The sequence below is a fragment of the Myotis myotis genome, unplaced genomic scaffold (assembly GCF_014108235.1).
Source record: "Myotis myotis isolate mMyoMyo1 unplaced genomic scaffold, mMyoMyo1.p scaffold_m19_p_8, whole genome shotgun sequence".
Taxonomy (NCBI): domain Eukaryota; kingdom Metazoa; phylum Chordata; class Mammalia; order Chiroptera; family Vespertilionidae; genus Myotis; species Myotis myotis.
In genome coordinates, this window is record NW_023416390.1 from 17861093 (window position 1) to 17888179 (window position 27087).

The following is a 27087-nucleotide window of genomic DNA, read 5'->3' on the forward strand; positions in this document are numbered from 1 at the left end:
CGGGGGGTCCCTCAGCCCGACCTATGACCTCTTACAGTCTGGGACCCCTCGGAGGATGTCCACCTGCTGGCTTAGGCCTGCTCCCTGGGGGATCTGGCCCAAGCTGGCAGTCAGACATCTCTCTGGCAGCCTGGCAGCCCTCGGGGGATGTCCACTTACCAGCGGGTAGCAGACCTAAGCTGCAGTCAGACATCCTTAGTGCTGCTGAGGAGGTGGGAGAGGATCCCACCACCACCGCTGTGCTGGCAGCCATCAGCCTGGCTTGTGGCTGAGCAGAGCTCCCTCTGTGAGAGCACACTGACCACCAGAGGGCAGCTCCTGCATTGAGCATCTGCCCCCTGGTGGTCAGTGTGTGTCATAGTGACCAGTCATTCCCAGTCATTCTGCTGTTATGGTCAATTTGCATATCACCCTTTTATTATATAGGATTCAGATCCCACCTCCTTGATATTATAGTTGAATATGTCACAATTCAGAAACCAAAAAGTAATCAGGGACTCTCCTTCCACTCACATCTGTTGGGCAACACTGATAGCCGTAGCGTTTTTGAGCATTTACTATTTGCTGGATAACATTTATTTTCTATTATGAGTGATCCTCAAGCTAAGTGCTTTCTTGTAGGTGCTCTTAGAACACTTTTCAAACATCAATTACTTGTTTTGTCTCCTTTATTTGACTGTGAGTTTCTACCTTATTCATTTTTTATATGGCAGAGATTTTACCTTATTCATTTCTATATGAATTATATGTAAACCAGCAAATTGTCTCATACATATTTTTAATGAATGTTAAAACAACTTTGAGGGGCACAGACACATTTGTTTTGTCTAGTACATAATAAATTCTAAAATATGTATATTTGTGAAATAATGAACAAATTATTTTTATATATAGTATGTTTCTTACCCAAAATATAGATGTGTCCTAAACCTTTTATTTTCTTTTCACTTACACAAATTAGGCTAGTGTTCCTAATGTTGAATTAAAACTTTCTGCAATCTGCATTTTTAACTGTAAAATCACCTGTGTTATTATGTGACTTATATTTTGTTTTGTTTTGTTTTGTTTTATTTCCTGGGTTCTTTTCTCTTGGCACTGGTTCCAACTTGGCCTAATGACATACTCTTTAGGGTGTGTTTCTGGAGTCCTCTTTGTGGGAGGTAATAGGGTACATGAACTTTGGGATCAAACACCTTTGGACTCTGTCTCCTTTCTTCTCATTTGTATAATGGGAATAAGACATACCCCCATCTTTAAGATAAGACAAGCTCTGGCCAGAAATTTTAATTTCTTTTGTTGTCAGAGTATCTGTTCCTTTAAGAAAAACCATTTATCATATAAATCCAAGAAACAGTCTTCCTTTCGTTAATTTTCTCATTGGCCCTACTGTCTCCCATGGGACTATATCTTCATTTATCTTTATATTTTTCTCCAAAATCTTAGAAAATGTTGAGTCTCTCTTCCAATTCAAGCTTAACTAATCCAGCTAGGCCTTTAATCACATTGGCTCCTTGAAACCTTACTGATACAGGCTTAGTTAATTCTTCCTCTATACCACCTCTAACTGGACACAGGCTTTTTTATCTTTACACTTGTCATAATGGACTGTAATTTTGGTTTACAAGTTCTGTCCAGTAGATTTCTAGTTCCTCTGGGGAAAATATCAAGTTTTATTAATCTTTCATATCCAAGAGCTGAGTGCAATGCTGAAGTATGGACACTTGATGTTGGTGGAATTGAATTATTCTTGGCATCAGACTTTCATGCCACCTTTACTCAAAACTCCATACCTTCATGATCCTTCACCATTAGCTTTAGAGATAGAAAGAGAGTTTGAATTTCAAATATTTGCTGACCCTTTTTTTAAAACTGTGAAATGAAGATGATTAGACCTACATATAGTGTTGTTTATAAAATTAAGTGAAATAATGGATGTGAATAGCTTAACACCGTAAGTCCTCAATAATTGCTGATCATGTGGTGCTCATCATGATTTGGGTGCAGTTTCTTGTTTTGTTTTATTTTGTTTTGGACTATAGGGTTCTGCTGGTAAATTTCAGTACTGAAAATCCAGCTCTCTGTGAAAGAGATGGACATGTGGAGTAAATCTAAAACTTTCTTTTTCAGCATTCCTATCACATATTCTTAAATCCCTCTTCTCACCTTTTGTGCTTTCTTGGATGTATCCAGAAATGATGTGGAGGCTGAGTAATCCTTTCTGCAGATAACACAATCTTGTTTCTGGACTAAACCCATCAAGCCCTACATTCCTGTTCGCTTCAGTCACCCCCAAGTCATCTCTCATTACTTAAACTCTCATCCCCACATGGATCGTAATATCCCCTACTCTGGAGCAATCTTCCACTCCCCCATTCTTCCCTCAAGTCCTTCCCATGTGCCCTATGCAATGTCTGGTAACTTAACTCAATTCCTGGAATTATTGAATTCTTCTTTAAATGTTTTCTGGTGCCCTTGTGGCTACAGAATCCTCAGTACCCTCCAAAAAGGTGGTATTTTTTCACCTCTTATATCCCATCAATCTAGAGCCTGGGGTAAATGCTCTTCTTGGTTTCTGTTGGTACTTCCAAACCTCATTCCTTTAAAAAAACAATCCCAGCTCCTTTGAAGTTCATGCCATATGGCAACCTCCTATCATAGCAACCCCCACCCCACCCCTGTTCAGCCTTGTTCTATCATGTGTAAACACCAAGGTCACCCCTCCTCATTCAGGGGAAATTTAGCACGTAGCTCACTGACTCACCGCCACTACTCTTCAATCACCTTTAGTGATTTTGACATCCATGTACCTTACATTGTGCAGAATTTTCTCCATATCCTTGGGCTTGGTGCCTTGACCTCCTCATGTCCAGAGATCTTTCTCTCACCTCCTCAGCCACCTGCTCCAAGGTTATATCCTAGATCTTGTGCCACCAACCACAGATATCAACAACTTCTGTGTGAAACACCCCACTTTGATCATTTTTTATTTGTTGCAAGTTAATCCCTTTTATATACCATCCAAAGAGTCTTCAATTTCATGGACAGACTGATTGTATCAACTTTTACCTTTCATTCTCTTCACATCCTCACTTCCCTCCTAACCTATAATCACTCCTCACACAATTCCTTGACAGTATCGTTCCCTTTATTCCTTTACTGTACAGTTGCCTGAAAAAAACAACAACTCCACTCTGGTTGAATCTAACTTTTGCTTATTATGTGCTTGACTTTGAGAAGCTGAACATGATTTTACAAGACATATGGCCTTACTGACCTGCCTCACGTTAAATGTTTGACTACTACCTACAGCGGGCCCATGGTGCTCGCAGCTGTCCTATTTTCTATCCCAATTCATTTTACCTTACCATTCTCCAAAATGCCTATTTCATCACTTATCCTTTCTCCTCAAAATCTCTAATGTACGTTCTGTTCTTCTGTGCTTCAGCTGATGCTCTTATTTTATATTTTACTGCTAAAGAAGCACCAATCAGAAAAGAATATCCACATGTTCCCACCACCCAATATATACTTCACTGTATCTCTACTAAGTACTTTGCTTTCCTTCCTGTTGCAATGGTTGTACTCAAATATAAAGTCAACCCATCACCTCACACCTGTTGAAATGGCTATTATAAAAAAGATAAGAGATCTCAAGTGTTGGAGAAGAGGTGGAAAAAGAGAACACTTGTACACTGTTGGCGGTACTGTAAACAAGTACAGTCATTATGGAAAACTGTAGAGGTTCCTCAAAACATTAAAAACATAACTACCATATGGTCTAGCAATCCTACTTCTGGGTATATATACAAAGGAATTAGAATCAGTTATCTAGCAGAGATATCTGCATCCCCATGTTTGGTGTAGCATTATTCGCAATAGCCAAGCTATAGAAACCACGTGTGTCTGTCCATACATATATGGATTAAAAATGTTATATATATATATATATATATATATATATATATATATATATATATATTTATATATAAAAATAATATGTATACTAATGTTATACATATGTGTATATATATACTATTAGTATATTACCGATACTGTATTGTGTACTTGAAATTTGCTAAGACAGTAGATCTTAAGTGTTCTCTTAACACAGAGAAAATTAATTATATAAGGTGGTAGATATGTTAACTAGCTTGATTGTGGTGATCATTACATAATGTGTACATATATTAAAACATCAAGTTATACACCTTAAATATACACAATTTCTACTTGTCAATTATACCCCAGTAAAGCCAATAAGAAAATAAAATCAACTCTTTCACAAAACCTTTTTAGGGTTTTAGAGTCTATCCACTGGACCCCATTCCCACTCTCCTACTCAAGGGCTTCTTGTCTATAAATGTCCCCAACCTGTCTTAAATCATCACTTGTCCCTTATCTAATGGGATGATCAATATACAGCTTATGCTATAAACTCCCATTTTAAAACAAAGAAATCAAAACAAACTTTCCTTGACTTCTCTTCACCGTTCTTTATACCTCTTTGTACTTACTTGCTGGTCTCTCTGTTTCATCTCTGCTCTTTTACACAAAATTGATAAAAATTTTGTCTCTACTAATGGCTCTACTTTATTCAGTTTCCTGAAAGTACTCCAACCAGACTTTCAGTCCCCAACCCTATGGAAACCGCTCTTGTCAACACTGTCTTTGCATTCCAATTCCAAAGGACACACTTACCTGTCCTCATAGTGGCATTTAACATAGTTGACCACCACTTCCTACTTGGAATATTTTATATTCTCAGCTTCTCAACTATCTATTCCCATTCTGCTCCCATCTCAACGTCCTTCTAACTTGTGGATTTTTCCTGTTAACGTATTCTCAACACGGCAGCCAAATTGATTTGGCAAAACCATGAGATTATGTCACTGCTCTGCTCAACAAAACTCATGTCAAAACTCCATGTCATCCTATATCACTGAGGGAGAAAAAGGCCTTCCAGTGTTTTCTAAAGTTCTAACTTGACTTGATTATTGCCAAGTAACTTAGTCACCACTCCCGTCTTAGGTCACTCTGCTTCAGACACACAGACTCCTTGATCTCCTAGAATATGCCAGATATACTACACTTTTTTATCCCAGGGCCTTTGCACTTACTTGCTGGTCTCTCTGTTGGCAAAGGCACTCCTCTAAATATCACAGTGGTTGGCTCTCCACTTCAGTTAGGTCTCTTTTCAGAGGTTCCCTTCCAGAGGAGGGGGACTTAAAAATGGCTACACTCCCTCTCTCCTTGGTAGTCGCTGTTTAATCCATTCACCTGTTTTATTTTTCTTCAGAGTTCTTAATAACCTGATACATAATATTATTTATGTGTGTTTATTGTTTCTCATCCCCACATAAAACTAAGGCCTCATGAGAATAGGAAGAGTATTGTGTGTTTTTCTTCTCCCTGCTATGTCACCAGCAGCTAACAGTATTTATAGTGCAGAAAGCATTGCTGGATGACTAAGGAAGACCCTTCTTTTGAATGCCTACATTCTTGTCTAGACATATACTTTCCTGAAATCATTCAACATCTTTATTCACAACTTAAACCAAATCTCTTGCACAGTAAATTGATAATGTAGGCAAATAGGTTGGCCATACCCTCTGTTAAATGTCTTTCTTCTGTCCTGGCACTAAATTTATTGACTCACCCTTAAAACTCTCTCCATTTCCCACAGTCGTGGTGAAGGTCCAAAATCAATAAAAATAAGAATGCTTGGAGCAGGAAAGCAGAAAAAAGAGATAACAGAAAGTGAAATAGTAAAGAAATGTAAAAGGAGAAAAATTTAAAGAAACTCATACACTTCTTAGAATTGTATTTGGGAAGCAAAGATCATACAGACCAATTTGGAAAGAAAACACCTCCACAAAAGTGTGTCCTCTCTCTTCCCCTTTCTCTGTAGCAGGTTCTGCTCCGTCAGGCAGGAGGAAAGACAAGCCTTTGGCCTCAGTTTCTAGTTATCTGAGCCCAGGTAAAGATAAACAGGATAGGCCCAAGGCAAAACTGTCAAGTGGAAAAACTTGGCTTGTGTCTGGAAATTCCCCTTTCTCTGCTCCCTCCCAACCTGGAGATACTCTCCCTTCACCTCCTGCTTCTAAATCTTCCCTGCATCAAAAAAAGAAAAAGAACATGTCTTAGAATATTTATCACCAGGTTGTAATTTCATTTTTACTTCACTTAAATAGTAAAGACAAGGCAGACTTTGAATTTTCCTAATAACTGATCTGATCTTCCACTAGATAGATTGGCAAAATAGTAGACTTAACCCAGTCCAGGAAGCTCTGGCCAGGCCTTCACCTTGAAGCAGTGTTTTTCTGTAAATACTTCCTGTGTCCAGGTAAATTCCTAGTCTTCTGTTTTCCTCTTGGCATTTAGATGCATGTGACCCCGTAGCAGAGGAGAGAAGGGTGCCTGATCCTATCGTTTTCCTTTTCACAGGTTCTGGCTTCTGGGTAACTCATTTGTTCTGGTTCTTGGGTTGGTGAATGTTGAGTTTTGTAGGCCCATCTGCCTTTGGCTGGAGCTGATAGGTGGTACCCACTACTGGACTCTGTCTCAGCATCCTGGTCTGATGCCCCTCTTGTTCTCAGATGAGCCCTCTGATATGAATCAGTCATCTCAGCAGCTTGGTTTTCCCCCCAGTCTGGAATGTAGGAACTTCTGCATTCCTGGTGTAGGAAACAGAGAAGCAGAAGTGCTACCTTAGGCTTCCCTACCCATCTCCTATCACCACTCAGCTCCCCAGCTCCTGGGCCGTGAGGGTGGGAGGATGATCCTAGGTATTGGCAGCTTCCCCTCCACACACCCAGGGGTGCATGCCACTGACATGGCGATGCCAGGCTCTCCCAGCTGTGGGTGTTTCCATGGCTGCATTGAAAATGTGAGCCCTGAAGGTGAGGAAATCCAGGACTCTGGCAGCTTCTTGCCTTACTCTCTGCTCCCTTCTCACATTCCATGGCTCAGAGTCATTCTCCCCCTACCAGACTCTATAGCAACATATATTATTGACTTCAGAGAGGAAAAGAGAGGGAGAGAGAAACATCAATGATGAGAGAGAATCACTGGTGGGCTGCCTCCTACACACCCCTCATTGGGGACCGAGCCCACAACCTGGGCATATGCCCTGACCAGGAATCAAACCATGACTCCTTCTTTCATAGGTCGATGCTCAACCACTTCGCCACACCGGCCAGGCTCTATGTCCCCTTTTAATAATAATTTTTGTCACTGCTTTTACTATTCTGAAAGAAAAATCATAGATAATATGACTCTCCTTGCATAACTTCAAAAAATCAATATTAATTCCAATTTATTACGGTTGGAATAAAAAGAGAAAAAGCAAAAGTAATTTGCTCTTTATGTAATTCACAATGAAAATGAATGTTTTGTCATAACTATAGGGAAAGACATACTGGATTGGTCTGATGGTTAAATCTATACGCAGAAGTACCTACATGTGACTGTCATGAATGCTGAACTGGGGACTTAAACTCCACGAGTGCTCTGCTGAGGATATTCTGAAACAGTGACCAAATCTCAATAAACTTGTGAGTGAAGCAAAGTATGGTTTTCTTACAATTAATGCCGCAGTACACTATGGAAAATATAGTACATAGTAAACTGGGCAAAATTACTTTCTGTTTTTATGCCCGAAGGAGTTAGGTTCTAGGCTCAGATAACTTTAAACTAGTTTCTATGTCTGTCCATGGCTTAGGATACGACTTCATTTCAGTGAACCGGGCCACTCATTTTAGCTGCCTGGAATCCCTGGGCGCTACTCATTAAGTACAAAGTGTGACCTCAGAGCATCATGTGATAGCAATGACAAAAGAGCTCCTCCGTTTTCCAAAATGCTCCCTAGGGGCGATTTTCAACCTATTGTAAGAATTACTTGCCTGCACCATTCCTCCTCCTCCACTGCACAAGGCGCCCAGTGCTGCTGTCACTGCGGAGGAGACATCTGCTCGTCCCTACAATGAGGAGAAGGACCCATGATCTGACTTGTCCGCTGTGCTCATTGCATAACTGCAGTTGGCAATTTCTGAGGATAAAAGTGCATGGAGTTAATACTACACCCAAAGTATAATCGCAATTCCACATTAAACCCCATTCCTATGTTATATTACACAGACATTAGCGCGTTAAACTGTTTTATATTAATTTGATGTTTTCCAAATTACAGAAGCAGTACATGACTGGTAACAAGTTAAGGAAAAGAAATTAGACTACAGAAATAATTTATCTCTTCTCTCATTTAATTTTCTCTCCTCTGTCCAAATACATATATACATACGCCACTCACACACATACCCCATACACACACATTCACATGCAAACACGTGCACACTTTGACTTGGTTACTTTTAAATTGAATAGCACCACATTCTACACACTATCCTTTTCAAGTTAACATTATATCATGGCCACCTCAAAAATCTTTAGAACTTAATTTCTTAAATAAATAATATGTAAATGCAAAGTTGTATACACTCACATGCACTCCAAGATAAAATTATCTGGGAGAGAATCATTGATTGGCTGTTTCCTGCATGCCCCACATTGGAGATCGAGCCTGTAACCAGGGCATGTGTCCTGATCGGAAATCAAACTGTGACCTCCTGGTTCATAGGTCAATGTTCAACCACTGAGCCATGCAGGCCAGGCTTTCTCATTCTTCTTATCCTTGGAAGCTGGGTCCATATTGGTGCTTTGTTAGTTCCCTGTGTCTACTCACTGGGGCCCAGCAAGCTTTGGAGTCCCATACATCATCTAAAGCACAAGTACTACTGCCCCCGCAGGCCCACAGTGCAGCCAAAATGCCTGTTGGTCTCCCACTGGGATACCTTGAGTGGCGGGGGCAGGGGGAGGTGGCAGGACTTGCAGTGCCCAGTCTCCTCACATCCCCTCCAGGCCCCAGGACTCAGTCACTTGTTTAGCAATTCCCCAGTTGCATGAGGGCCCCAGAGACCACACTCACTCAAGCAGGTTGGTACCAACTTTTATCTTAGGGGTTATCAGAACCCTGCAGGTCCCGCTCAGAGTGTACACTCCCAGGCCAGTGTCTAGTCCCACCAGCCCTCAGGAGTGGAAGTCCGGCCTCCATCCTGTCAGAGTGCGGGCAGTACCAGCTTCACAGGCACCTGAAGGCAGGCTCTGCCTGGAGGCCCTGGAATTCGTTTGGCTCAGAAGAGAATGGCAATGGTTAGAAGGCGTGTCATTTTCTGAGGATCTCCCAAGGTTATTGTTTCTCATTGTAGAATTAGAAGGCCCTTGAGAGAAAGAAATGGGTCTTATTTATCTTTCTTAATCCTCTTAGGGACCAGTTTCTTCATTTTTTGGGCATAGAGATATTAGCTACTTATAATAGAGAGAATGCCACCTATTATAAGAGTTAAATGAAGGGAGAGGGATGACTGAAATGTGTGAAGGGGGTCCAGTTATAAAATAAATGAGTCATGGGATCTAATATACAGCATGGTGACTATAGTTTACAATACTGTATTGCATATTTGAAAGTTACTAGGAAAGATTTTTAAAATTCTCACCACAAGAAAAAAGTGTGTAACTATGTATGATGACAGATGTTAACTAGACTTATTGTGGTGATCATTTCACAATATATACAAATATCAAATCATTGCATTGTGTACCTGAAACTAATATAATGTGTCAATCATACCTTGATTAAAAGAGGGCTGAGACATTATGTGCTATGTCCCTGGCATGGTACTTGGTCCATGGTGCTCAATTAGTAATTATTGATATCCTTTCTACCTCGAGTGCCTAACACCATGCCCGGTACAGAGTGAGCACTCCAAAATGGTCATGGACTGAGGGATTGTTGATATTAAGCCCAAAGGAAAACTGGAACCAAAGTGAGTTGCAAAATAGTATGATGGTAAAAAAAAAATAATTTTGTTTCTTTATCCACTTTATTCATATTGAATTCAATATTTTTACTGCTCATGATGCCATAATAAGAACATATTAGTATATTATATAAATAGCATCAGATACTACAAGTATTTTTCAAATTCATTCTGGAGTTAAAACCTCAAAATATGGTATAGTAATCATGTTTGGAACTATACCAATACTGCCCAAAAAACAAAGGTACGTAACCATAGCTGAGCAATGAAGGAATCACCATGTAAAGTTACACATGTGCTGCCGTGTTCCATGAAATTCCTTCAAAATAAAGTAAATCAAGGGAATATTTTGGAAACAGGACTATATAATGTTTCACGATGTCCATCAGAATGCCCATCTCCTGCATCCAGTTAAGCAGGAGAATAATTACTCTCCATCGAAACCGGTTGCCTGTGTATTAGATACAGAAAATAGCTTAAGTGCTATTTTCCCTAAAAGGGAAAGAGATATATGGTTCTTAAAAGCTCTTTGGGGCCCTGGCCAGTTTATTTCAGTGGTTAGAGGATTGACCTAGTCCTCAGGTTCGATTCCTGGTCAAGGGCACATACCTTGGTTCAGGCTTGATCCCTGGTCCTGGTCTGGGTGCTTGTGGGAGGCAACCAATTAATGTGTCTCTCTCACACTGATGTTTCTCTTCTGTCCCCATTCCTCCTTCCACGACACTCTCTCTAAAAAAAATCAATGGAAAAACATATCTTTGGGTGGGATTTTAAAAAAGAGTTATTTGGGTGTGTACACTATTGCTCAATATCTCCTGACATTATTTTATCATAAATTCGTCATTACTAATAAGGGTTCCTACCCATTCACTCTTTTGAGTAATAAGTGGGCAGTATGCCCATTCAGAATGAACAACTATATCACACAAAAGTAGGAGAAGAACCGGAAGGAAGGGCGCAGTACAAAACAACTACCCAGTGTGATTGCCCAGTGCAAGGAGAACATGGGTTGGTTCTAGGCAGGATCACAGTATAGGCAACTCCCATTAGAATGATCCTCATTTTCTTGCCATAATTCAATTAGCTCTTTAATTTTCCTGCTCTTCCAATTAAGTTTCTTCATCTAACAATTATTTGAGTGTGTACCTGTTATGTGCCAGATACAGTTTTATGCTGTAGGAATTAAATTAAAAGACATAGCCATTGTCTTTTAGGGTCTGCTACTATTTATAGAAAGAGATAGAAAACAAAGATAATTTCAGCACAATTGTGAGCGCTGCTATAAACAAGTAGGAACTTTCAATGGGAACAACAGAAAGAGCATTTAAGGGCTCATGCATGTTAGAGGCTCAGTAAATATTGAACAAAATCATAAATGAATGAGTAAATTAATTAAAGACCTTCAGTGTCAGGAAGGTCACACACACACATACACAGCCTTGAGAAAAGCAAGAGTTTTATGGGAATGCAGAAGGAGGAGGAGAGGGACTTAAGTAGAGTAGAAGGCAGGTATAAATTCAGAGGGTAGAGAGCATGGGTAGTTTAGGGAACTACACATGATTCACTGGTAGATGGCTGGAAGTTAAAGATCCAACCTCCTGAATGGGACAGTTGGCGGGAGACATCATTGAGATCCTTGAAGACCACAAGAAGGATTGCAAAATATGTCCTATAGGTTAAGGGGTAGCTCCTAAGGAACACTGAACAGAGAAGTGAAATGCCAACTTAACTTTAATAAAGATTACTTCTGTTTGCTCTTTGTTCTAGAAAGCTTTGAAAAATAAGAGAAAAGAAGAAAAGAGACAGTAACATGCCCCCCACCCCAATAGTCCCAGGGGTTGATGATCAGTGTCTACACCTGGGTCATGGAAGTGAGGAGGGAAAGTAGAGGGATGCCTATATATTCAGGATGAATAATGAACAGGTTTGGTGGAGCATGGAGCGTGAGAAATAGAGAGAGAAAAACCCAGACTACCTCAATGCTAGATCGTCTTGCTTAAGCAGTCCATCAATCAGGGATAATAGAAAATGCATCTTAAAGAGATTAGGATACAAAACTAAGAATGGATTGGACTGGGTCCAAAAAGGAACTGCTAACTGTGCTTTCTGTAAATATAGAGATTCCCCTAGGCACCCCCTGCAGCTCTGTCAATGAGTTTAAGCCTCACAGGGGCAGGCAGATGAACTCTTTTAGGCTGAAGGCTGGAATCTGAGCAGAACTCAGCATTGCATAGCCCAGCTCTCCCTTTCTTTCACCCTTCCCAAGGTCTAAGGGAAAGTTCCCTCCAAGGCCCTCTCAGGCAACTCATCTAGAGTTTTCTCTTAGGGTTCATGGAAGACCCTGAATGCATTGTCCACATTGGCTTTGCAGGCTTGGTACATGAAAACTACTTGCATTGAAAAACTTATGGTTGAGAAAAATCAATACCTTCTGGAAAAATTAAAGCCAGGCACCAAGGTCTTAAGTGAACTTATGAAAGCTCGGAACAATTTTGTTACTATAATTAAAATAAAAGTATATGGAAGGAAATTTACTATTTCATACAATATCCAACAATTATTGAAGACTTTTTTTGAGCCTAGCCTTTCACATTATCATCTCATTTGGTCCTCACATCAGCCCTACAAGTTAGATACTATTTTTACTCATGGTTAATAATAAACATTCTGCAATTATTTTTATTTACATTTTATTCTTTGTTATATTTAAGCATTTACCTTTTCTTCTCTTCAGTTTCAACCAGAAACTCATTGATAAACTTTTCTTGGCTGCATATAATATGAATACTAAAACTTGCTATATCTATTCCTTCAGCTAGATGTTTAATACTTTTCTGATAGTATTATTTACTAGAGGCCCGGTGCACAGATTTGTGCACTGGTGGGGTCCCTTGGCTTGGCCTGCAGGGATAGAGCTGAAACTGGCTCGCCAACATCCCTCGAGGGGTCTCAGATTGTGAGAGGGCATGGACCAGGCTGAAGGACCCCACCAGTGCACGACTGGGGCCAGGGAGGGACCACAGGAGGGCTCCAGGGCATGTCCAGCCCATCTCGCCTCGTTCCGATCAGCTAGACCCCAGCAGTAAGATAACCTACTGGTCGGAGCAACTGCCTCCTGGAGGTCAGTTTGCGTCATAGCGACTGGTTGAATGGTCAAAGGAACAGTTGGACACGTAGCATATTAGGCTTTTATGATATAGGAGAGTTATTTTTTTTTTCCCCTTCTACATTCCACCACAGTCCCAGAGACAGAGAGTAACTTTAGTATCTATGATGAGAAAAACTTCACTGAGCTCTGAGTGTTTACAACTCCCCCTTAATGGAGAGACATAAAATGTTGGTAATTCTGTAAGCTACAGTTCAGGCTACGTATTCCCTACCTACACTTCCTGTAAATTTGGATTGGGTGGAGAATTGGGGGATGTGAAATAAGCATCTTTTTCTAGCTGTGGTTTATAATCTGGTATTATTGCATGCTTCCAAAATAAGGGAAAGAAATTAGGTAAACTATTTGTGAACATCTCTGAACATGAAAAATTAGTGCTTTATAGGCATTAAAAAGAACTTTGGAATCTATGTAGTCAGCATAATGCATTATGGTTGCTAGACCACTCAGGTCTGGCAGTTTCATTTTAGCAGATCAATTCTGCCCCACTATTGCTCCTAGGCTACAACTTGGCCAGATTTCACTTAAAGGGCATTTTATGGCAAAGATCCAAACCCTCTCACAGCAGAAGCTGAATGCTAATGGAATTGTTGTGATTTAAAACTGTGAAACACAATCTATTTTTCAATGAAGGAAACAAAAACTATAACCACAAATATTTCCAGTAGCTTAACTCAACCTTGAAGGATATTTTTGCATTTTTATTCATTTTTTGATGACTAGAGGCCCAGTACACAAAAATTTGTGCACTCGGGGGGGGGGGGGGGGGAGGCGCGTTTCCCTCAGCCTGGCCTGCACCCATTTACAGTCCAGGACCCCTTGGGGGATGTCCACCTGTCAACTTAGGCCCACTCCCCGGGGGAACAGGCCTAAGCTTGCAGTCAGACATCCTTCTGGCAGCCAGGGAGCCCTCGGGGGATGTCCAACTAAAGGCTTAGGCCCCCAAGGGATCAGGTCTAAACCATTAGTTGGACATTCTTAGTGCTGCCGCGGAGGTGGGAGAGGCTCCTGCCACCACCACTGCGCTGGCCAGCCATGAGCCAGCTTCTGGCTGAGTGGCACTCCCCATATGGAAGTGCACTGACCACCAGGGGAAAGCTCCTGCATTGAGCGTCTGCCCCCTGGTGGCCAGTGCACATCATAGCAACCGGCCATTCTGCCATTCAGTCAATGTGCATATTAGCCTTTTATTATTATTACTAGAGGCCCGGTGCACAAAAATTTGTGCACTCGGGGGCAAGGGGGGGCCCCTCAGCCCGGCCTGTGCCCTCTCGCAGTCTGGGACCCCTCAAGAGATAACGACCTGCTGGCTTAAGCCTGCTCCTGGGTGGCAGAGGGCAGGCCCAATCCCTAGGTGCAGCCCCTGGACGGGCTCAGAGCAGGGCCGATTGCGGAGTTGGGGCGCCGCCCCCTGTCATGCACAGAGCAGGGCGGATTGGGAGGTTGCGATGCCACCCTCAGTCACGCTCAGGGTAGGGCCTATTGGGGGGTTGGGGCACCGCACCCTGTCACACTCAGGGCAGGGCCGATGGGGAGGCTATGGCTCTATCCCATCACACACAGAGCAGGGCCCGTGTATGTGTGTGTGTGGGGGGGGATTGGGGCACCGCACCCTGTCACACACACAGCAGGGCCGATCAAGGGGTTGGGGCATCGCACCCTGTCACACACAGAGCCGCAGGGCGATCAGGAGGTTGGGGAGCTCCCCCCTATCAGGCACAGAGCAGGGCTGATCAGGGGGTTGGGGCACCTTCCCCTGTCATGAACAGAGCACGGCGGATAGGGAGGTTGTGGCCCCGCCCCCTGTCACACACAGAGCTGCAGGGCAATCAGGGGGTTTGGGCGCTGCCCCCTGTCACTCTGATCCCAGTGCCGGGAGGCCTTGTGGCTCCGCTGATCCCGGTGCTGGGAGGCATATTACCCTTTTACTATATAGGATAGAGGCCTAGTGCACGGGTGGGGGCTGGCTGGTTTGCCCTGAAGGGTGTCCTGGATCAGGGTGGGGGTCCTGCTCGGGTGCCTGGCCTGCCTGAATGAGGGGATGATGGCTGTTTGCAGCTGGTCACACCCCCTTCAGGTTGGGGGTCTCACTTGGGTGCCTGGCCAGCCTGGATGAGGGGATGATGGCTGTTTGCAGCTGGTCACACACCCTTCAGGGTGGGGGTCCCCTCTGGGGTGCCTGGCCAGCCTGGATGAGGGGATGATGGCTGTTTGCAGCTGGTCACACACCCTTCAGGGTGGGGGTCCCCTCTGGGGTGCCTGGCCAGCCTGGATGAGGGGATGATGGCTGTTTGCAGCTGGTCACACACCCTTCAGGGTGGGGGTCCCCACTGGGGTGCCTGGCCAGTCTGGATGAGGGGCTGAGGACTGTTTTCAGGCTGGGACTGAAGCTCCTAACTGCTCCTTTTATTCTTTCTTTTTCTTTTTTTATTCTGAGCCAGCTTTAGCTCTGAGGCTCCAGCTCTTAGTCCTCCGCTGCTGAAAGTAGGTATCTGGTTTGTTTCGGTTCGAAAGAATGTATAACTCCAGCTCTGACTCCAGCTCTGAGATCCCAGCTCACTGAAAGCTGGTTTCTGGAGTTTTGTTTAGCTTCTATTTTTGTAACTATGTTTCAAACTGCCAGCTCAGAGGCCTGCAGCGGCAGGCGGGGAACGGGTAATGTTGGAGTCCTCCGTCACTGAAGCAAGCAAGCCTCATGTTAGTTTCAAGCTGCCTGGCTGCCGGCCGCCATCTTGGCTGACAGTTAATTTGCATATCACCCTGATTAGCCAATGGGAAGGGTAGCGGTCGTACGCCAATTACCATGTTCCTCTTTTATTAGATAGGATAACTTTAACAAAACATATTATAGCACCTTACAGCAAAAACAACTCTGGAAAAAACTCAGGATCCTCATTAAACCAACACAAGTTTGCAAAGAGGAGAAGTGAGAATTGTCCTGTTATATAAAGAGGTGTTTGTAAAGGGGCACGGTCAGAAAAAGGGAGATGATTTAGGAATTTCGGGGGGTATCAATGCAAGACATGATGGCTAGTACCACGATCATAGCAGTGAATAGCATGAAAAGTAGTGGGATTTTGGATATAGTATGGAGGTGAGGCAATAGAACTCATTGATGGACTAATTGTGGGGTAAGAGGTAGAAATAAAAATCAGGGATAATATTTCATATTAATGAACTTCACACAAACAAACATCAAAGGATCATTGAACATTTTTAAAAAGTCTCAAAAATTAAAAGAATAAAAAATAAATGAAATAGGAGAAAAGAAACATAAAAATTATTAGCCATTATATTCATAAAACAAGAACAAGATCCCATAATCCTATCTAATAATAGACAAACATGGTAATTGATCATACCTTCACTACTCCTACCATTGGCTAATCAGTGAGATATGCAAATTAACCACCAACAAAGATGGCGATTAATTTGCATATGTAGGTGCGAAGCGGCTTAGCGAAGACTGAAGGTGGCTCCGGCCAGAGCGAAGGCCTGGGTCCTGGGTGCCAGAGGAAAACCAGTGCTGGCAGCCAGGGGAAGGGAAGGCCTATTGCACGAATCTTTTCATGCAACAGGCCTCTAGTATTTAAATAAAACTGGAGATTATAAAAGAAATTTTAGAAAACAAAAAACATGATTGCAGAAATTAAAAGTTTGTGAAAATAAAGTTAAGGGAAAATGATTTACAAATCTGAATTAAAAGCAAAGGAGATAATTTTCAAAATTGGGAGTTTTGAGAGAAAGACTAAGTTAAAACTGTAGAAAATTTCCCAGAACTAAATAATGTTAATTCCTACATTGATATGACTCTCAAGATCTCATACAAGGATTTGAAAAAGATCCATACTAAGGGAATCCCTATGAAATGTTAGCATGGAGAAAGAAAAAAATCCTAAAAGCTTTCAGAGGTAGAAAAACAATCAGAACATATTAACACAATCTTCTTAATAGCAACAACGGAAGCTAGAAGGTAGTGGCATAATTTATTCAAAGTTTTGACTAAAAAATAATTTCCAAACTATAAGCTTATACTCAAATCAACTACTAATCAAGTGTGAGAGTAAATAAAAGCAATTTTCAGGCACAGATTTAAGATATTTATCTCTTATAAATATTTCTCAGGAAGTTATTTGATCATATTTTTACCAATATGAGGAAGAAAAACAGAAAAGGTGAAGAAACGTCTTAGGATATTAATTAAAAGAAGCCTTAGAATATTAATTAAAAGATAGTGGAATTGAAGGCCTAGAGATGAAAAGTCCAGATTTTTTTTAAAAAAAATACCTTTATTATAGAAAATAATACAAATGCCCCCCCCCTTTTTTTTCCCATTGACCCTCTCTACCCCACGCCCACCCCTCCCAGGCCTTCACCATTCTATTGTCTGTGTCCATGGGCTATGCATACATGCATATAAGTTCTCGGGTAAATTTCTCCCCACCATGCTCCCACCCCCACCTTCCTTCTGAGTCTATTCCATGCTTCTATGTCTCTAGATCTATTTTGCTCATCAGTTTATTTTGTTCGTTAGATTCCACATATGAGTGAGATCATGTGATATTTGTCTTTCTTTGACTGGCTTATTTCGCTTAGCATAATACTCTCCAGGTCCCTTCATGCTGTCTCAAATGATAAGAGATCCTTCCTTTTTATAGCTGCATAGAAAAGTCCAGATTTTAACTGGGTAAAAACAAAGCTCCAAAAGGCATAACTCAAATAATGAAATGATACTTAATTTTTAAAATAGATTAAATGGAGAAGGTTAGCTTTATTGGAAAAGTTAGGAGATTAATCAGTGGTTGGTATATATGAAACCAGACAAAAACAAAGGCAAATGTAAACTTCAGGAACAACAACAAAAATAGCTGTATAAAAAGAAAATTGTAATTATCATTATATTGATCATCTCTAAATAATACTTCCATAATAATAATATCAGTAATATAAGCTCTGAATATTTATTTAACACCAAATTGTAAAATATCTCTATTGGCAGAATAGAAAGAAGATTGTATGAGTGAATGTCGGAGGGAATGTGGCAGGAGTGACAGGGCAGGGGTGTACAGAGCTAAATTCTCATCTTTAATAACAGGAAGTTCATAGATAATGTCTAAAATTAAAGAATCAAGAAATAATAATAAAGCATGTCACTTGGAAATACAGACTTAAATACTAGAATGAATAGTTAAAAGTGTTGCAGATGGTTGCCAAGAGTATAAGGAAGTGAAATGGAATTGGATATATCAAGGTTCTGCTGTTTTTATTATAAACTCAGTAGTATTATATGACTTTTAAAATATCTATACATATACATCCCTTCTATCATGTTTATTTTACCGTTAACAAATTTTCATATATTTGTGGAAGCAGTGGTCACACCTAAAAATGTGCCAGAGAAACTTGATCATTGGATACAAAAATATCACCAACTTTCTCATGATATAGCTTCCAGTCAGGAAGAGAAACATCGTTTTGAAAATAAAGTGATCACATAAAGTTAGATCAGCAAATACCTACCTTTCAAAAAAATAATCCATCAGATAAAGTATGAGTAGCTAGAAAACCTGAAGCTAGGTGTTAAACTGCATTAGCAGCAGTATCAACGCATTCCTTCCCCATTTCCCCAAGAATCCAGTTTGGTGAAATTTAACTGATGTTAGAACCTGTCATTTTTTCCAAAGTGATGAATTAATTTATACTTAGAGCCAGGGCCTTATTCACTGTTTATCCAAGTTGTGAGGGTAAGTTGAGGAGAGACAGGCTATTTGGATTTATTTAATTCTGTGCTGCGCTCCATGGAGTGACCAATGTCTCCCCCTTACTGACCAAGTGAGCCTTCATTAGGATCCCATAAGGGAAACTACTATTTAATAACTAGAGGCCTAGTGCATGAGATTTGTGCACTCGGGGTGGGGGGGCGGGGGGGCCCTTAGCCCAGCCTGCAACCCCTCACAGTCCGGGAGCCCTCAGGGGATGTCCAACTGCCAGCTTAGCACGGTCACGGGAGAGGTTCCTGCCACCATAGCTGCTCTTGCCAGCTGTGAGCCCGGCTTCTGGCTGAGCGGTGCTCTCCCTGTGGGAGTGCACTGACCACCAGGGGGCAGTTCCTACATTGAGCATCTGCCCCCTGGTGGTCAGTGCGCATCATAGCAACTGGTCTTTCTGCAGTTCAGTCGATTTGCATATTAGCCTTTTATTATATAGGACTAGAGGCCTGTTGCATGAAGAGATTCATGCAATAGGCCTTCCTTTCCCCTGGCTGCTGGCACCGTTTGCCTCCAGCACCTGGGGCCCAGGCCTTCGCTCTGGCCGAGTTCTGGCTGGAGCCGGCCCCGGAAACATCAGGCCTCACTGCTCCGCCGGCCCCGGGGCCTTGAGGCCTCGCTGCTCCGCTGGCCCCAGGGGCGTCAGGTCTCACTGCTCCTCAGGCCTGGGCCATCAGGCTTCGCTCCACTGCTTGGAGCCTATGTATGCAAATTAACTGCCATCTTCGTTGGCAGTTAATTTGCATATCACACTGATTAGCCAATGGGAGGCATAGCGAAGGTACAGTCAATTACCATGTTTGTCTATTATTAGATAGGATACTTAGATTCTCAAAATGTTTTCCTCTGTCAGAAAGAAACACCCCCCGCACATACACACCACTGGGAATAATATGTCAAAATGACAGTCATAAAGGGACTATGTGCTCTGTACTTTTTTGTTTTGCCTCTATTATCAGGTTACTTATTTCATTAATGCTTATAGAACTGTCTAATCCTTTAAGCCATGTTCCATTATGTGTTACAATTATTTCCCACATGAGTGATTTTTGTACATTATTTAGTGCTACCAAATACACATTCACTCTTGTTACTTTTAAATTAATTCATAGCTACATCAAGCTTCCTCTTGCCCTTTTATTTAATTGAAAAAGATTAAAAATAATGTATCCTGAAAGGGTTTTTAAAATTTGTTGTTTATTTTCCCCTCACCCTTAAATGAGAACTTGGTGAGGTAACCCTCAGCTAGTACACATCTGAAGTACACTCAAGGTTTGCTGACAGCTTCATGAGCCATCGATGTAGCTTACTCTATAGTATGGAGGGAAAGTTCTCCTCCTTCATAAACCATTGTTCTACAGGTGATCGTACAATACTTTGTGACCTAAAAATAAATGCCCTACTAACAGAAATGCTAATTTTTCTCCTTTTTAACCAAAGGAGAAACTACTATTTCTTGCATTGTACCCATTCTCTCTACAGGGACCAGTGTGATAAAAGTTTTCACAAAAAGAAGTAAAACTCATATTTCCTATCTTTTTCAAATTCAGAACCCGCTGCAATTTGGGTTACTACAAATAAAAATGAAATAAAAATATAGCTATGGGAACAGGGTGTTCACAGAGGGATTAGATTTAAGATTGAGTGTTCAGCTGCTGGAATATAGGAAGAAAGACAAGCAATGACTATGGAGAATCAAATACTCTGATGATTCCTGCACTAGTTCTTGATGTATATTAATCCATGTTAAGAATGGGAAGTTCTAAAATAGCCTCAGCTATAGCTGGACACTTTTGCCTAAGAGTCCTTTATGATCATGAAAGGCAAAGGGAAAAAAACCCAAAACCTCTATGGTCAGAAAAATCAGTTATGGTAAAGAGAAATGCAAGAGTTGTGCTTTAGCAGGTGTGTGTGATCCTGGTTAACAAAAGAAAGAGGACAAGAGAAAGTGTAAAGCAGTAAGGGAAAAGCCTTGTCAAGAGGCTTTTGGACAAAAATGAAATGGGGATAGATGGCATTCAGATTCCAAGTGTATAGGCTTAAGAGACTATGGGGCATAATATCTGAAATGAGAATTGACTTAAAACAGTTGGAACTTGTGGTTACTGCTCATGATTTATAGCTTTGACAAAGAAATCAGAATATTAGACTACAAAATTCAGAGACCAAAGTGTTCCTTGATGTTGTATTTTTTGCTTGTGTACATCAAAATCACATAGTTTATTTTGTGTGGGCTATTCTCTTTGCTATGTTTTGTTTACTTTTATTTATTTCATAGTTATATTTCTTTTAGTGCACTTAGCCTGCATTCATTTTGCTGAATTTTATTTATTGTATAGTTATATTTCTCTTAATGAGCATATCCTACATTCTCTCACATCAACAAAAACTACTGATATGCCCGGGCTGGTTTTGCTCAGTGGTTGGAGCATTGGCACATGGATGAAGGGGTCGTGGGTTCAATTCCCAGTCAAGGGCATCTTATATTGGTAACAGATTCTCCAGCCCTGGCAGGGGTGTGTGCTGTGTGGGAGGCAACCAATTGATATGTCTCTCTCACATTGATGTTTCTCTTTCTTTTTCTTTCCCCCTCTTCCCTTCTCTCTCTCTCTCTCTCTCTCTCTCTCTCTCTCTCTCTCTCTCTCTCTCTCTCTCTCTCTCTCTCTCTCTCTCTGTCTCTCTCCTCTGTCCCTTCCACTTTCTCTTGAAATCAATGGAAAAAATATACATGGGTGAGGATTTAAAAAACAAAAAAACTACTGATATAGTGACTCCTTGAAAAAAGTTTTGACAGAATAAACTCCAATATGCCATTTACCTTATGCAATTTTTATTTTCCCATATTTTTCCTTAATAACTATGAAAGTAGAGATTATCAAAACTCCCATCACACACCCAGTATGGCATAAATTTCAGTTTGGCATTGCCTATTAAACCGTATCTTATCAGGGCACAAAAATTAGAGAAGGCACATTACAATTTGAAAAAGAAATTCTTAAACTTTTTATCACAAAGTAATATTTAATAATTCATTGGAACAAAATAAGAGGAAACTGCCTTGGAGGATGGAAAATAAAAAATAACACTACACGGCAAGGAGAGGCATAAATATAGACAGGCTGATGGGAAATAAGCCGGTAGCACTGTCATGCTCTTAACTGTGAGTTCTAGCAAGACCACAGCTCTGTGCCTGCCCAGAGAGGAGGGCTACACACAGAGCCATCACACGTGTGGCACCATCTGGTGACAGAATGAACAAATAGGACTGATTAAAGCTGCACGAATTCTATAGCCAGAGAAGACGGAGGAGGAAGCAGGGAATCAAGATAACATGGTTACATTTGCTCAAGTTTATTTCTTTGGCAGTCTCTCATGCTTCATTCTAACTATCTCCCAAATTCACTTTCTTCTTGCCAACCAATTTATGGACTACCCACCTGAAGTAAAATCAGGTGTGTTCACCTTTGGCAAGAGAAATAGATGCATTTTGAGCTACTTTTTGAGCTTGGATCATTTCTCAAGATGTCTTCACTATCTCTTTGGACTCAAAAGATCATTACTTCCTCTTTGTTAAAAAATGAAAAGAAAATCCAATATTTTTCAGAATTTACTATTTGGAGCTAGAACTTGGTTTATAGGATCTTTATTATTTAATTTTAGAATTGCCTATATACCCTTAATGTGATGTACAGGGAAAGATACTTATACAAGCACAGGAATGTAATGAAAGGACATCGGGGAATAAGTGATTAACCATCGAACTTGTGTTCAAAGATGCCAAATGTAGTCCTGAGTACAGATCAGTTCACCACAAAATCCATGCCATCACCATGAAGAAAGGGCAAGAAAAGCCTTTGGGTTTTGGTTTGCTTTGGTTTCATTTGTTAATGCAAATGATCCCATTATCCTATGGGTACGTAAATGTTTGTCATTATAATAAAAGAACAATGAAGCCTGTGCTTCAAAAGAGGCTGTTTGCTTGACATTCTGAAAGTCCATAACTTTTCTAAATGTTCTGGCTGGACCTAAAAGAAAAATCCTGAAGGAAGATGCTCCTGGCTATCCAGAAACCCATTAGGCTACAGGGCTGAGCAAATCCTGTAAGTATTTTACTGCACAGCTGAGATACCCTGGCTTTGGTGGATTAGGGTATCCCTGTCACTAATGGAATTCCTAACCCCAGTGGAGGAGGGGGAAGATTCTCAACCTCTAAGAAATCACTGCCCTAAGTCTGGGGAATGTGATGAGTTTTGTTTTCCTAAACAAACTCTTTCACCTGTTTCAGTTAACTTGTGCATTTCTACTAGAAAAAGCAATGCAGTCAGGGGGGAGAGGAGCACAGAGGTAAAAGCAACCTGATTTTATTCATTCATTCATTTATTCATTCACTAACTTTCTTACTCAACAACTTATTGAATAGATTCTAAGTGCCAGGTATTATTTTGCTAGGTAATAGAAAACTAATGGAAAAAAAAAAAGGAAGGAAGAGAGGAAGGAAGGAAGGAAGGAAGGAAGGAAGGAAGGAAGGAAGGAAGGAAGGAAGGAAGGAAGGGAGGAAGGAAGACATGGTCTGTGTAATCAGAGTCAATAACACAGAGATTGAGGCAGACCCTAAACATTGCAAAAAATTTGAAAAGTTTATAATTTCTGCATTGGCTTAAGGTCTAACAAGGAAAAGTACGGAGTGAGAAGAAAGTATATAAAGCAGTTCTTGATGTGGTAACATCTTCGGTTTTCATGCAGTTGGTAAAATGCTTCCCAGAGGACACCCTGTGAGGAAAGGAGAGTGGTTATGGAGTTCATAGCACCAATGAAGGACTGCAGGCTCTGAGGTTACATATGTCTCAGAAGGTCAAGTAGCTAGTGGGACCCAGGGCCAGAAGTAGGGTCCAGGTATTTTTTCACCATTCTTTTCCTCATATCACACTACCTGTCATTTGAATGCAGCCATTTTTGAAAGTGAAACATTTGAGGAAGTTGTCCATTTTGTTGGATTGTCCCACACGACAGTCTTCAGCAGAAACAGTACTTCTTATAACATAGGCTTTTATGTTTAAAACACTTGCCCAAAGTTACCCAGCTCTTTCCAATGCCCCCCCGCCCCCGCCCCAAATGGCATGTTGGGTATAAAATTCTCCCCACTTGCAGAACAGGACTTATTTGCTTCACTATGGTCTTGAAACACCTGCATGACCATCTGCCTCCCACAAGCTAACTTCCATCTCTACAGAATTTTCAACACAGCAACCAGAGACAATCGAATGATCACACTCCCTGGAATCAGACAAGCCCCGGAGATGCTATGCTATCTAGACAACACTCAGTAGTCTACTGAAAAGACACTCGATAATCTTTTGATTTCCCATTACAAAAGTCTTTCATAATAATGACTGTCACTGTCTGTCACTGACCACATTGTCTTTGGTAATGATAAGCAATCACATCTACGCTGGCCATGAGAGTCAGGTAGATTCTTTGATGTCACACATTCATCATGAATACAGTGAAATAAGCGATTCTTAGTCTCTCATCCACAAATCCGCTAATTCACACATTCAACAAATTCAGCCATGTGCAAGACAAAAAAGAATACAAATCACTTTTATAATATCGTTTAAAAAATATAAAAGGAAAATTTGTTTTATGTTTACATGAAAAATAGATACCTTGGATAACTAACTTGATTTTTTTCTCTACTCCTTTATTTGAAAGATGAAATAATTGCCCTGCTCACCTCAGAGAGTTCTTGGAAGCATTATGTAAGATAGCACATGTGACGTGTTGAAATGTATACATTACTTTTCAAAGGGCAAGTTATTTTCATTGCAATTAAGCTACATACTGGGGAAGACAAAGCAGGGACTAAGAGCCAAGAGACCTGAATTCTAATGCCGGTCCTTCCTAATGTAGTTGTTTAAATTTGAGTAAGTACTAAACCTCTGTTTATCTTTAAAATAAGAGGATTAAAATCTGTTTTTCCCAATTCAAAATTGATTTAATTCTTAGCACATTAATAGATGAAAATAGAAAAGAAAAACCTAAAGGTTATTCTTTTTTTAAAAAATCAACAAACATTTATTGACTGCCTGACCTTGTGATTTAATAAGAAACAACACCTAGATTGTGCCTTCAAGGAGCTCACTCTATTGGTAAATCTGTGCACCTTTCAGGTACTTGGTCGTGTCACTGTGATCTGCAATCCTGTGGTAATGCTCATGGTTTACTATCTTTGTATGCAGAGGCAGTTGCAATGGCTTCCATGTGGCCTTTCCTGCCATAATAGCAATGTGAGGATTTCAAAATTTGCCAAGCACATCCATTCCAACTATATATCCTGAAATGGGGGGCTGGGGCGGGGCAACTTCCCAGGGAGCATTTGTGGACATGTTGCATTTGGGGACACTCTGGGTCCAAGCCAACATTTTATCTATTATCTGACCCCCCTAAGCCCCTGTTCTGAGTGGTGAACCATAGTAATGTTTGAGTTTCCAGGAATGAATGTCATTTCAGAGACAGTGTCTAGTAATCCCTAAATAATTGGATCCTTTCCCCTTTCCCAATGAATATTCATGCTGGTGAGTATTTTCAGTTCCCACTGAAGAATGCTAGAGGGGAAAATGTCCTGTAAATTTTGGGCTAGAGAGCAGGGTTCTTCCTCAAAGGAATCTGGACTCCCCTTTGTTCAAGCAATTCTGACTCTATTAACCAGCCCAAGTCTGGGAATTGGTTGAAGGACTGGTCATCACTCTTTGCTGTGGTGACTCACATCAGACTTCTGTTCGACTTTATTAAATAAAACTTTAGTAGCTGGTCATTGATTTCAATGTTAGGATCATCATCATTATCATCTAGCCAATATCAAAGATCTATATGGGCTAAGTCATCCTGATTTCTACAGTGTCTCTGCTGCCGACTGTACTCATGGTATCCACATTGTCTTTGGTAATGATAAGCAATCACTATCTGTTGCCATCTAGCAATTCCCATTTTCTCCACTGAATTCCAGGAGTTTAGTTTCTGGCAAGCATTCCCCTATCATTCTTGGCCTGTAGAAAACATCCCCATAAAGCTCTTCAAAGAAGCGAGAGCTCTCCTCATGAATATATTTCTTGCAACCTTGCCCAGCCCTGGGATAGGGAATGTCCTCTGGGCTTTCCCAAGGTTAAGGGGTGTGTCAGCAGGTCTTATATAATAAACACACTCCAGCATTCCAATCTCTCTAAGCCTTTGGATACCTTCTCTACAATATACTGAGAAAGTTCTAGCATTACAGTTGTATTGAGTGTAAGTTAACTTTGGGTCTAGGTTCCAGTCAACCAGTCAAACAAATTATTAGACTTTTTCTTCACTGCTCAAGGCATCTCCATGAACCCAGAATCTCTACATAGTAAACCCTTTTTAACAAATTCAGCTTGACTCAACATTATTTCCTTCCAATCTAATCTGATTTGCTTAGCTGGGAATTTAAAACTCTAACCACATCATTTTTCCCCAAATTTGTCCAGAACATTTAAAAACAAGTAATATATCCCATTATACAGTTATTTTCACTAGGATATTCTATAGCAGAAACTTGATCTTCCTAAGGACTTGCTCCTTGTAGGTACTTGATACAGGTATTGAAAGTAAACATCTAAATAACTGTCAATGGATTCCTGGTATCTCTTTTATCACTGGCATTCAAATCTAATAAGATCAGAAAACCAATTCCAGACACTCATCTTTAACTTTCTTTTGCCCTGGAACTTTAAAGCTTCCGTTACAAATGACGCCAGCAATTAGTGTATAATCAGGGATGCAGAACAACTATGATATTATAGTATAAAAAAGTTATTCTAGAATTACACCTTATACAATTATGGACCCTGAGGTAATAAAGGTCTGAAAATAATCAGAAAGATGTCACTGTTCAACCCTGGCATGAGTAAACCAGTTGAGTTTTCAGGAAGTTAAGCATGGCCACATGGTTCTGTGGACCATGAAGTAGGCTGATGTAGAAATCTATGGGCATGGCTTCTGTGATTTTACAGCAAAGGATCTACCGGTGGGCTCTGCCTAGATAGCTCTTGATCAGAAGCACCAAGTGTTGGGAAGAACTGGATGCAGAATGGAAGAGGCAAGAGCACACTGAGAGAAGTACACACAAAGGTCCTGATATAGGAAGAAGTTTGGTTTATTTGAGACAGCGAAGGAGAAAAGTGTGGCTGAAGGTAGAAGAAACATTAATTTAAAATGACGCTGCAAAGATAGAAACAAGTCAAATCACATAGGGCCTTAG

At 40.9% G+C, this 27087-nt stretch overlaps 1 long non-coding RNA gene across 1 annotated transcript in view; it reads right to left on the minus strand.

Annotated features, from left to right (window-relative positions):
• Nucleotides 1-7236: 7236 nt before the first annotated feature.
• LOC118662156 overlaps nucleotides 7237-27087 on the minus strand; it is an 88271-nt gene continuing 68420 nt past the window's right edge. Inside the window, exon 9 of the long non-coding RNA XR_004969604.1 lies at nucleotides 7237-8047. This is a non-coding gene — a long non-coding RNA (uncharacterized LOC118662156). The remainder of the gene's footprint in view (nucleotides 8048-27087) is intronic.